The sequence below is a fragment of the Anomaloglossus baeobatrachus genome, chromosome 11 (assembly GCF_048569485.1).
Source record: "Anomaloglossus baeobatrachus isolate aAnoBae1 chromosome 11, aAnoBae1.hap1, whole genome shotgun sequence".
Lineage (NCBI taxonomy): Eukaryota > Metazoa > Chordata > Amphibia > Anura > Aromobatidae > Anomaloglossus > Anomaloglossus baeobatrachus.
In genome coordinates this window covers 24,518,373-24,532,071 of record NC_134363.1, presented here as the reverse complement: position 1 = coordinate 24,532,071, position 13,699 = coordinate 24,518,373, and positions in this window count along the sequence as shown.

Genomic DNA, 13,699 nt, shown 5'->3' with positions numbered 1-13,699 from the left:
GGTTGTACGGCCTGTGTCATTCCTTGATATTGTCCAAGGGGAACAATTTATCTAATTATCTGTTTCCCTGGACGAAAATGCAGGCATTACATCAACGTGATGGGAAACAACCCTTTGTAGACACCAAAAATCAATTGGTGATCTAAAAAGGTGAAATGGGACGGCAACACACCGCAAGGTGTTCCAAGGCAAAGATAATTGAAATAATTTAAAATAAAAGCATACATATGCATATACCTGTGGAACCCATCTCACACATACGTGCGTGAATATAACACACACACATATACGTGAAATCCTTGAATAAAAAATATGTGCAAGAATTAAACACAGAAAAGGTGGATACAGACAAAAAATACATTGATATATAAATATAAAATTTGTGCCATATTAGGGATTATACAGAAGAAAAAATGGGTACAAACAAAAAATACAATGATATAAATATATAAATATAAGGTATGTGCCATGTTAAGATATAGGGTAAGACCTGATAATATGCTGTAGTAAAACCATTAAGCCAGAAAAACAGGCATAAAACCAAAAAAAACGGCAATTTGCAATTACACATATACATCAATAAAAAATTATATTAAAAATTAGTGGATCCCAAAAGGCTAAAAACCTGAATTGTCAGGATAAAATGTATAAAATGTATTATATATATAAAAATTGTATAAAATTGTATATATAAAAATGTATATATAAAAAAAGACTGCAAAGAAAGATGGATGTGAAAAAAAATGCTGGACTCGTAAAAATACATCTCATCAATCATTAATCAGAAACCCACTAGTGCCCACCCTAATGTTATCCACAGCCACAATTATTGATGACTCTGCGAAGGGCATTGTCACCATTGATAATACCCGTGAGGGGGACAAATGTGTTCCTTTTTTACCGGGGGCCAGGAACACCCAACCCCAGATCATCCATTTTCTCACACCGAGAGTGGGAAAAAGAAAAAACGTTACAGAGGAACCAGGGCTGGACTTAGGGTCCAACAAAAAAGAGAGAAGAGGTCCTCAGTAGATCCTGTCAATAAGGGCATTTTTAATCTATCAAGCCATACATTATCTAAAGGAGAATTGGATGTACTTAGTAAAGGACTGTCCTTTTGTCCTGCAAAAAATTCAAATGATTTTGAAGTTTATATTGACCTGCAAAAATTTATTAGAAAATTGACACTCACCCGTCATTTTCAGATCAATAAACATAACCCGCAGGTGATTAATTCACTTGTGGATGATTTCCACCACACTAATTGTAAAGTCAAATCAAACTTTTATCCCCTTCAAAGTAAGGGACACCATTTAAAAACGTATTATGATCTAGTTCTGGAAGATCTCAAAAAACTCGCGCTTAATAGAGCACCTTTTAAGTCCAATTTGAACAAGGGGGAGAGGGCGGCTCTCCTAGGGTTAAAAAACAACCCATCTCTAATCATCAGAAGTGCAGATAAGGGGGGGGGTATAGTCATACAAGACAAGGATACATATTTACTTGAGGCAATGAGGAATCTCTCGAATCCTGCACATTATGAAGTGGTGGAGATTGCTCAGTACAATCTATCAGTAAAAAAGTATTATACATTGATAAAAGATGCAACACAGATAGGGATATTAAATAAAGATGAAACAAAATTCCTCGAGGTCAAAAATCCCAAGTTAGCATTTTATTACCACCTACCCAAAATTCATAAATCTCTCCATAATCCTCCAGGGAGACCTATTATTTCTGGTATTGGTTCACTAACAGAGAATCTAGCAGCTTACATTGATCAGATAATGGGTATACCTGTGGTCAATCTTAGAAGTTTTTTACGTGATTCCACCCACCTTATTAACATCATTAAGGATATTGAATGGAGGGATTCTTTCCGGTTTGTTACATTGGACATTGCTTCATTATATACTAATATATTACATGATCTGGGTCTTGAGTGCTTTCAGCAATTCCTGGGGGTTGATGACCGATTACCAGAAGTGCAAAAAAGCTTTATTGTGGAGGGTATGAAGTTCATTTCAGCGAACAATTTTTTTACTTTCCAGGATACACTGTATCGCCAACGACGTGGGGTGGCGATGGGTTCGAAAGTAGCACCCACGTTTGCTAACCTGTTCATGGGATTGTTTGAGTTACAATACATATACTCTTCAAAATTCTTTAAACATATCATCATTTATAAAAGATACATCGATGATTTATTTCTGATTTGGGATGACTCGGAAAATAATTTAACTCCCTTTCTGAAACATATAGAGAATAACAATTGGGGTCTCACTTTTTCCCCTTTAGTGGAAGAAAACACTATAGATTTTTTGGACCTAACTATTAGGCATGAGGAGGGGACCATTGTGACCAAAACGTTTTTTAAAAAGGTAGACAGTAACGGATACATTGACTTTACTAGTGATCATTATTGTAAATGGCTGTCAAACGTGCCTAGAAATCAATACCAGAGGATACGCAGAAATTGCACCCTTAATAAAGATTTCATTGAACAGGCAGGGGTCCTAAAGGACAGATTTCTAAATAAAAAATACCCACACTCAGTGATCAAAAGAGCCTATAATGAGAATTTAAAGTCCCAACAAATAGATTTAATTAAAGGGAAAAAGAATGACTTAGGTACTAAAAACAAAACTAAAAATGATCCCAATTTTGCTTTAAATTTCTTGACTACATACAGTAGGGATAGTGTGGCCATAAAAAATATTATTCAAAGACATTGGAGCATTCTTCATAATGATCCTTTTTTGAAAGATGTCCTCCCTACAAAACCCGGCATCACGTTCAGGAGGGCATCCAGTTTAAAGAACCAGCTAGCCCCCAGTAGACTGAGGACGTTTTCCCCAGGACCGTCAATTAATAAACCTTTTGGAGTTTTTAAATGTGGTATGAAAAACTGTCAACAACATAGAAGGTTGTCCTTTGGGCCATCTCCAGGAGGCACTGAGTTCACCATTAAGAGTCACTTGACTTGTCAATCTGAATTTGTTGTCTATCCTATTGAGTGTGACTGCAACATGCGTTACGTGGGCAGGACCACGCAGGCTCTTCATAACCGAATCAACTCGCATAGACACAATGTAAAAATCGGGTTTATGCTCCATGGCCTATCTAGGCACATGACCATGGTTCATGATAAAAAGTTCAGCCTAAAAGTGACTCCTATTGAGCAGATACCCCCACATACCCCTAATCGTAATGAATTATTAAACAAAAAAGAAACATATTGGATCTACAAGCTTAACACGCTTAAACCGTTGGGGCTGAATGAGGTAACCGATCTTTTTCACTAGTGGGTTTCTGATTAATGATTTTAAGATTTTAAGATGTATCTAAGATGTATTTTTACGAGTCCAGCATTTTTTTTCACATCCATCTTTCTTTGCAGTCTTTTTTTATATATACATTTTTATATATACAATTTTATACAATTTTTATATATATAATAAATTTTATACATTTTATCCTGACAATTCAGGTTTTTAGCCTTTTGGGATCCACTAATTTTTAATATAATTTTTTATTGATGTATATGTGTAATTGCAAATTGCCGTTTTTTTGGTTTTATGCCTGTTTTTCTGGCTTAATGGTTTTACTACAGCATATTATCAGGTCTTACCCTATATCTTAACATGGCACATACCTTATATTTATATATTTATATCATTGTATTTTTTGTTTGTACCCATTTTTTCTTCTGTATAATCCCTAATATGGCACAAATTTTATATTTATATATCAATGTATTTTTTGTCTGTATCCACCTTTTCTGTGTTTAATTCTTGCACATATTTTTTATTCAAGGATTTCACGTATATGTGTGTGTGTTATATTCACGCACGTATGTGTGAGATGGGTTCCACAGGTATATGCATATGTATGCTTTTATTTTAAATTATTTCAATTATCTTTGCCTTGGAACACCTTGCGGTGTGTTGCCGTCCCATTTCACCTTTTTAGATCACCAATTGATTTTTGGTGTCTACAAAGGGTTGTTTCCCATCACGTTGATGTAATGCCTGCATTTTCGTCCAGGGAAACAGATAATTAGATAAATTGTTCCCCTTGGACAATATCAAGGAATGACACAGGCCGTACAACCTCTTGAAAATTCTATGTGGTTGTTTCTGATCTCCCCGGGTTTTGTTCCTCACTTTAATTCTGGCGGTGTAATACCCCTATATTTTTTCCTTATAATTTCACGCACGTTCCTGTGCTTAGTATTAGATTCCCGTGGATATATAGCACAGCAATCTTTTTTTCTTTCACCGCATGCGCATTAGTGTTTTTTCCCACGCTTTGAACTTTCTCGACCCCGCACACTATTCTGGCTTCTTACCTTTCTTCCCGCATGCGCATTAGTGCTTTTTCCCACGGTCTTGAACTTCATGACCCCAGTACTTTCGATATCTGTAGTTCTTTTACTTTAGACTCTTCACAGTTTGTTCACTTGCACTACTAGGTCTTTATCTTGTATAAGATGAGGCTCCCTTGAGGAAGTAAAAGTTCTTTCTCTATGTTCACCGCTGTCTACACTGTTTGGTCTAAGGGTCTTATCCTCTATTACACTTGCTTCACATACAGATTCTATGATTCTGTGGGTTCGATTCTGACCCATTCTGCCGGTCCACATAGTATTACCACTATTCTTTTCCATATATTTTTTGCCACTAATTAAAAATACACGACATTCATTTTTTCTTTTTTTCCTTTTATTACACTGGAATTTTTGATGGTTATTTTAACAGATATGTCTATGATAAAGATAAGTGGATTTTGCACTCAAATCATGGTACTACGTCACTTAGTGAATGTATAGAATTCCCGCCGATTTTTTTCTCGTTGAAGTGGGCGGTTCAATGACGTCACACTTGAAGGTATATGTTTTCAGCCCATTCTGTGTCTGTTGATTTTGATGTTGCTTGTGCCTGTATTGTCCTGAGGAAGGGAGCAGAGCCTCCTGAAACGCGTAGACCTGAGCATGGAATAAAGTTACGTTAAATTCATCCCCTGCATGAGTGGTCGTTGGCGCGGTACCTAAATACCCTTCTCCTTTCAAGAACACTTATTCATCCAAGGGGTAACTGCTGCCGCTGACCCATTGTATATGCCCTTATAGTGGTTGTGACTTTCACAACTCCACTTGGTGAGTAACCTATGTGATTTTCACCCTATTTGTTTGTAGGGTAAGACCCTATTGCGCTCTCTTTCCACAGTGTTTCTCACTCTGTACAATGGTGGAAGATCATACCGCAAATATCTGTACTGACTCCAGGTATGCTTTTGGAGTGGCACATGACTTTTCCATAAGAGCAGGTATTTCATTGGACACTTAGATAAGTCCATACACCAGCGGACACCAACTTTTCTTAGAACGAGAGCCACATTTTAATCTGAGACATGGTCGTGTGCCATATTCAGACAAGGAACCCAGAGAAGTGACACTCATAGTAAACCATTATAGGTATGATGACAGCCAGAACATTCCCCACAGAAAGTGCACATAGTTAGAATAATGACATCCAATTGTTCCAACTTTAATCTGATTTGGCATTCTTCAAGTTTCCCTCCATCTTTATTCTTCTATTTTTATTTCTCTCCCTCATAATCCAGTAAGTATATGCACGTCTATATTTTCTGTGGGGGGCTTCTCTTATACGTCCCCATGTGGATGGAGACCTTCTCTTCATTTTTGGTTGCTAGACCAAGTGCTAATGCACCAAGCTTTCAGATTGCTGTTAGTCACACATGTTGGGCTCACAAGTCCCATGTGGCTCCTGAGCTACAAGTTGGGGAGTCCTGCTCTACACAATGCTAAAAGGACTCAGACAATAGTTCAGAGCACCAAAGATTCCCAAAAAAGTTACCTTCATTAACGTCCAAGCTCTAGTGAAGGAAAAGGCAAGGGAAGCCCAGATATTGCTGATAAAGCAGCGACCATCCTACCACTACCAGAGAACTACATAACTAGAGAGCAACTGGAGACAACTGTGGACTGCAGACATAGAAAGGAAAGAATGTAGGAGGAATGGAGCAACATTAGAGTGATGTGCGGAGATTGGGTGAGAGGTGATGTTTCTCCAGATTACGGTCTACAAAGATGACCCATATGTTACATGGTTTAACTTGTAAGGCTCAAGAAGAAATTGTAAATATGGTGAATCAATGACTAATGACTAACCGGCTCTCACCTGTATTAGACTTTCACATTGCTTTACATGGAGGATTGTGTCAATAGACCGAGCCTGCTGCCACTATATAGACTCATCTGGAGATATGTAGGTAAGGTATAATATAGAGTAAGAAAGGAAACGGAAAAAATAGTTTTATAATTAAAGAAAAAAAATTCCCCACACAAAACAATGTTTTGTTGGTTTTGATGCCATATTAGAAAATCTCATCAAGAAATGAAATACAAAATACATTTCCAAGTGTTCACTGTGATATTCCAATATGTATGGATATTACCAACAAATATTGTCCAGCTGTAGTATATGAGACGAGTGGCTGCACAGACTGAATTCAGCACAATGTATTTCTCTATGCTGTAGAAATAAGAAAAAAATCCTGACAAGGCAAAAAAAAAAAAAAAAATTATTAGAGTCAGAAAATCTTTAAAAGACTAGAAAGTTCTCACGTACATATGGACTTACAAGACCCAACTCCTTTACCCTCAATAATATGATTTTTTTTACAGTCAATTTTTCTTTCTCTTTCCCATGTATGATCCAGTATCTTTATACCACACACAATTTACTCACATTTTATTCTCTTATTAATTGTGTTTCTTTAATATCAACAACTTCTTTTATCCTATTTTTTGCATTTTGGAATTTTAGATAACATCTGTGACAAACATTTGCTTTCTATTATAAAATGAACCAAGGTTGGTGGATATTTAGCCTTTAAGAATCTGTAGAGGACGCAGCAGGTGATGTTGATTGGTAGATTCCCATATGTTACCAGTAGTAGTAGGCTCCTTCTGGACAATGATGGCAAACTGAGGAAGCCCAACGTGAAACGCGCGTTGGGGCTGTGGTTGTTAACATTCCCTGAGGCAGTACTATATGGGTGAGATGGATGTTTCTATATACTGATTCTAATATTGTTGCATGTACTGAGAGGGCCCCCTAGTGTCAATGGATAAATATCACAGGCTTCAGTGCCTCATTATAACTTTCCATCCCTTTATACCCATTTGTGATATCCCCTATAAGTCCATATACATTTTCAAAAAATGTTTTGCCCTCTTTCTGTGATATATTATTATTAATTTTATCTTGATACTAATCACAGTAAAGTATGTGGTATACTGGGCATGGTGCAATACTCCTACTGAGACAAATACATTTATATTACCTTTATCCCTCTCTGTACAGATTTTTTCGGGTGAAGTGCCACAATTGCACATTGTCACACACGTTTAAACTGATCCAGGCTATATACTCTAGCGTTACTTAGACCTCGGGAAATTTTGTAATCTACTCTAGTGTTACTTAGACCTCGGGAAATTTTGTAATCCACCCCTTTTTTCTGCACTCCTCATTCCTCCCTGGTTTAACTATGTAGATTTTGTTTGTTCTTTTGTTTAATAAAATGTAATTATTCTTGATGATTATGGATTTTGACTCTATTTTTTCTGAATTATACTATTTTGTAGTTTTTCATTAATTGGTTCATTATTACGGTTTCTCAGATGATATTTCTACCTTCTGGACAATGAATTATGTGGGGTTTGCCATTGGAAACAAAAAGTGCTCAAAGGGAGTTTCTTTTCAGTAATAGATGTTTCCGCTTTGCATTTTTATTATTACATCAAATCAATAAAATTGTTCCCCTCTATCGGCCTTCTATAGCAGATAATGGTCCTTGTACCAGAGACACAAATTCTTACTTATGATACAATAAAGGTAATGGAGACTGAGGATCTATCTGCTGAGCAGGATACAAGCCAGATCTGCCGACCACAGAAGGAACCTTACCTCCAGCCTTACCGGTCATAGTGAGACATATAACTATGATTAGATGCCAAGTAACATCAGATACATCACTCATTGTAATATCTGGTCCAGTCCGCATGTGACTGCACAGAAAGATAACTGTGAACATTTCTCTGACTAATTAGATACAATCTCAACATCCGGTCACTTGATTTTGTATATTAAGCCGATCTATATAAAGTCACATTATTTATTTCTTGTTTGGTTATTTCTTTGGAAAACATGATACATTGTATCTTCTGCAGAAGGGAATAATCTGAGAAATGACAAGGTAAGTGACTGAAAATATCTAATATCTTGATGCCCCTAAATAAAAGCCTGACTGACAAGGTACCTCCAGAATTTACATTATTAGTAAATTGAGTCCCCCTGTGTGTAATTTAGTCTGAGGTTTGTCTGAGCATATCAAGGAACCGGCCTCATCAGGAGAATCATGAGGTCACAATTTTCACAATTTTTTGAGGTCATAATTTTCAATTTTTTTAAAAAAAAAAAATTAGAAAACTATGTATCAATTACACTTCACCAATTATTGCTGCTTAGTGTTTGTATATTACATAAAAGCCAAATAAAATACATTTAAATTTCTGGGTGTATTATGAAAAATGTGGAAAAGTTAAAATGGTATGAATACTTTTTAAGGCACTTAAAATAGATCTCAGTTGACATTGATTCATTATATACAATAATACTATTCTGCATGATGTGGCTCTAGTTTCTTTTAATATTTTTTTTTTTGCACACAGGCAATGACTATACATTTGATCTCCATGATTTTCCTTTGGTGTCTGTCAGCTTTTATTGAAATATTATATTTTTTATTTGTTTCTGAATTTTATCTTTAACTATCTGGGACATTGACAGAAGCTACATCCCTCTCTTCGATCACCCATATCTGCATGGCTTAGTGGGAATTAAGGTATTTTTGGTATCAAGGCTCGTCTACAGTTTGCTCATGATCATTTGGAGGATTCTGAGACAGACTGGTTCAAGGTTCTCTGGTCTGATGAGACCAAGATCGAGATCTTTGGTGCCAACCACACACGTGACGTTTGGAGACTGGATGGCACTGCATACGACCCCAAGAATACCATCCCTACAGTCAAGCATGGTGGTGGCAGCATCATGCTGTGGGGCTGTTTGTCAGCCAAGGGGCCTGGCCATCTGGTCCGCATCCATGGGAAAATGGATAGCACGGTCTACCTGGAGATTTTGGCCAAGAACCTCCACTCCTCCATCAAGGATCTTAAGATGGGTCGTCATTTCATCTTCCAACAAGACAACGACCCGAAGCACACAGCCAAGAAAACCAAGGCCTGGTTCAAGAGGGAAAAAATCAAGGTGTTGCAGTGGCCTAGTCAGTCTCCTGACCTTAACCCAATTGAAAACTTGTGGAAGGAGCTCAAGATTAAAGTCCACATGAGACACCCAAAGAACCTAGATAACTTGGAGAAGATCTGCATGGAGGAGTGTGCCAAGATAACTCCAGAGACCTGTGCCGGCCTGATCAGGCCTTATAAAAGACGATTATTAGCTGTAATTGCAAACAAGGGTTATTCCACAAAATATTAAACCTAGGGGTTGAATAATAATTGACCCACACTTTTATGTTGAAGATTTATTAAAATTTATCTGAGCAACATAACTTGTTGATTTGTAAGATTTATGCATCTGTTAATAAATCCTGCTCTTGTTTGAAGTTTGCAGGCTCTAACTTATTTGCATCTTATCAAACCTGCTAAATCTGCAGGGGGTTGAATACTACTTGTAGGCACTGTAAATGACCACATGAAGACGCCAAAGGTTAAATTGGAAACAGCATGGATCACTGCCTCACCAGATATGGTCATTTAATATTTTTCAGCTTTTAAATGAGGTTTTATGCATCCAACATATTTCTTTGTATCGCTCCAGACTGAACTTTTCGGGAGTGAGGGGGGATCGCTCACTGACACTTTTTGTCTTGTGCGCTCTTCTTCAACCCTCATATTGTATTGTTTTTTCACTCCTACATACTGTATATATAGGATACTAGATATTTCAAAATTAGTTCATATTGTCATTTACAAGGGATAATTGAAATTCATGCATCAAGTTTTTTCCCACCACAGATGTATAATTTTTCACTTATAGAAGTAAATATTACACTAATATTGAGTTCTTTTGGTAATACAGCATTTGTTGTCCCCTGCTTTAGGTTTACTCTACTTATATCTGCATTAAATATTCAGTATGTTTTGGGGGGTTACTTTTTAATAATAAACAAATTGCCATAATCATTATACTGTAATTCAGATAATGTCTATTTTGCTGTTTTAATCCTTTCTCTCAAAGAGTTAAATATTCACCTGAAAATAATGGAGTGTCTTAAATGGGTTGTCCAAGATTGGAGTTAAAATCTGTAATCACTTTATGTGACTTGTGAATCCTGACAGCGTGCACACTGCACACGCCAGAATTCTCTGATGCTTTATAGAGCAAGTATCAAATTGCATATTTCCAGGCACAATATGAGTAAATATGTCTGGCCTTATTCATTTAGCTTCTGTTAAGTGAAGCCTCACATGTGTAGTCGACACGCTTGTATTCAGATCAGGCAACTGTCAGCTCCCTTTACCAGCACTGGAGAATCCTGACAGTGTGCAGTGTTTGCACTGTAAGGAACCACAAGTCTGCAGTAACATATGATGATGACAGACTTTAATACCAAGCCTAGACAAACCCTTTACCCCTTCAGGCACTGGTCGTTTTCTGTTTTTACGGTTTTTTTTTTTGCTCCCCTTTTTTTAAGAGCCGTAACTTTTTTATTTTTCTGTCAAGCTTGCCATTTGAGGGCTTGTTTCTTGCGGAACAAGTTGTACTTTTAAATGAAACCATACGTTTTACCATATAGTGTACTGGGCAACAGCAAAAGTGTGGAAAAACTGGAAAAAAAGTGTGATCGCATTTTGGGATATTTTATTCACCATGTTCATTATATGGTAAAACTGATATGTTGTTGTGATGCCTGAGGTTGGTGCGAGTTTGTAGACAGCAAACATGTATAGGTTTACTTTTATCTAAGGGGTTACCCGTAGCGTTCTCATTTTTTAGGATCTCTGTCTCAGTGATGGCTTATTTTTGCGACTCGAGCTGACATTTTTAATGGTATGACTTTTGCACAGATGCTACGTTTTGATCACCTATTATTGCATTTTGAGTAAATCTTGCGGCGACCAAAATACTTAATTTTGGCGTTTGGAATTTTTTTTCCGCTACGTCATTTACCAATAAGATTAATTGATTTTATATATTGATAGATTGAGAATTTCTGAATGTGGTGATACTAAATATGTGTATAGTTTTTATTTTTTTAACCCTTTAATTTTCAATTGGGTGAAAGGGAGGTGATTTGAACTTTTAGTTTTTTTTGCTTTTTTTTCATTTTTTAAAACTTTTTAAAACTTTTTTTTTTTTACTAGTCCCCTGGGGGGGTTATATAGATTAACAATCCGATCGCTCTGCCCTATCTGTAGATCTCAGCTACAGAGCTGAGATTTGCAGATACACTGCTTTACTCTCCCTGCTGGCACTATGCTGGCACTGAGAGGAAGTGACACATGTTAGCTACAGGCGTCATCACATGACCCTGTGCAAGCATGGCAATCACCGAAGGTCACGTGATCATTCACGTGACATCCGGTGGGGGCGGCGGTAAGTGAAAGTAATGGCCGCGCGCATATACATCTCGCTGCCAGACTTTGGCAGCGAGATGTAAGCAGCTAAATGTTGCAGGTGGAATGCGATTTCACTCGTAACATGCAGGCACACATGTCAGCTGTTTAAAACAGCTGATATGTGTGCGGATCACCGCGACCTTTCCATGGCAGGGGGCGAGGATTAACCTTACACGATCCAAGATGGATAGATCCATCATGGGTCATGAAGGGGTTAATGTCTTATGTGATTTATAAGAATTTATAAATATATATGTTTTGGTTGTTTTAAATTCTTTAATGTATCACTTTGAGGTTCTATTAATTCTAATAGATTATGAACATTTGTTTGTTGGAAACTTGTCAGATGAATCTGTTGATGTTCTGAGCTGGATTTTTTGCTTTTGAGCAATAAAGTCATAAATCTTTTATCTTAAAGAGACCTGGATCTCAGCTTCTTGTGCTGACTGTATTACTGCTGACATCATCTTATCATTAAGTGCTCGTTAAAGAGTTAAGAAGTTTCAACTAAAATGCATAAAGTAAGTAAAACAAATAAACATGGGAAGTAACCACATACTACATGTGTACGACGTTGCATTAACAAATAAATATTAAAAAGTGCAATTTTTTTAGGACTTTGGTAATTGTTTTGCACTTAACATAAATGGGGGATGGAAGCCGGCTTTTTGCAATGAATTGTTCATGAACGACAGATCCAAGCACCGCAATACTCGGCCAAGTAACGTCTACCTGAGCACCCCAATGCTCGATCAAGTATCATCATTATTGAAAATTAATAAAGGATTAATATTATTCTTATTATTATTATTATTTTTTATTACAGCCTCCGCTCCACACAGAAGATGCTGAGTGATCCGGCAGGACAGAACTGCGGTCACATGATGGTGGAGTAGACTGGAGCAGCGCTGGAAACGGCAGAAGATGACGACTGGTAAGTAATGTAATACCTTCTACACACATTATTTATTTATTTATTATTATTTATTATTATAGCGCCATTTATTCCATGGCGCTTTACCAGTGAAAGAGGGTATACGTACAACAATCATTAACAGTACAAAACAGACTGGTATAGGAGGAGAGAGAACCCTGCCCGCGAGGGCTCACAGTCCACAGGGAATGGGTGAGGGTACAATAGGTGAGGACAGAGTTGGTTGCAGAGTATTGTACTGGACTGAGGGTTATTGTAGGTTGTAGGCTTGTTGGAAGAGATCGGTCTTGAGGTTCCTCTTGAAGCTTTCCACGGTAGGGGAGAGTCTGATATGCTGAGGTAGAGCGTTCCAGAGTAAGGGGGATAAACGGGAGAAATCTTGTACGCGATTGTGGGAAGAGGAGATAAGAGAGGAGTAGAGAAGGAGATCTTGTGAGGATCTGAGGTTGCGTGCAGGTAGATACTGGGAGACTAGGTCACAGATAAGTGACCAATATCCAATATTTCTTATGTCATCTTAAGAGATAGGAAATATCAAGCATCTAAGTTTAGACATGGCCACAAAAGTCAAGAGAAATATTGATATCCAAACAGTAGATATTTCATTTAACTACAGAATCTTACTCGTAAAATTTCTCATTAGGGTAGAGAAAAAAAAATCATACTAGACATGTTTTTCATATTTCAAGATAATCAAAATTTTATCAATTTAACCACCCCAAAAGAAAATGTTACTGGAATATAAACTCAGGCCCTCTATGAAAATGTACTGAAGCCCTAAAGTATGATGTTTCGACTCTATGAGCCTTTTCAAAAATTCGATTATTAAAGGAGCAGTATAAATGGGGGCACAAAAAAGTAATATTGTTGTCCGTGTTTGGCCAAAGGCAGGTGTACACCGGCGTGAGGACGGGTTATTGGGAAGGAGAGAATTGCTGGAAATAATTGATAGAGAACCACTGGAGCTAGAAAGGGTGAGAACATGCTAAGTTTGTCATTTTAGGTATTTTATTGAGTTTGGGGTTCACTCTTCTAAA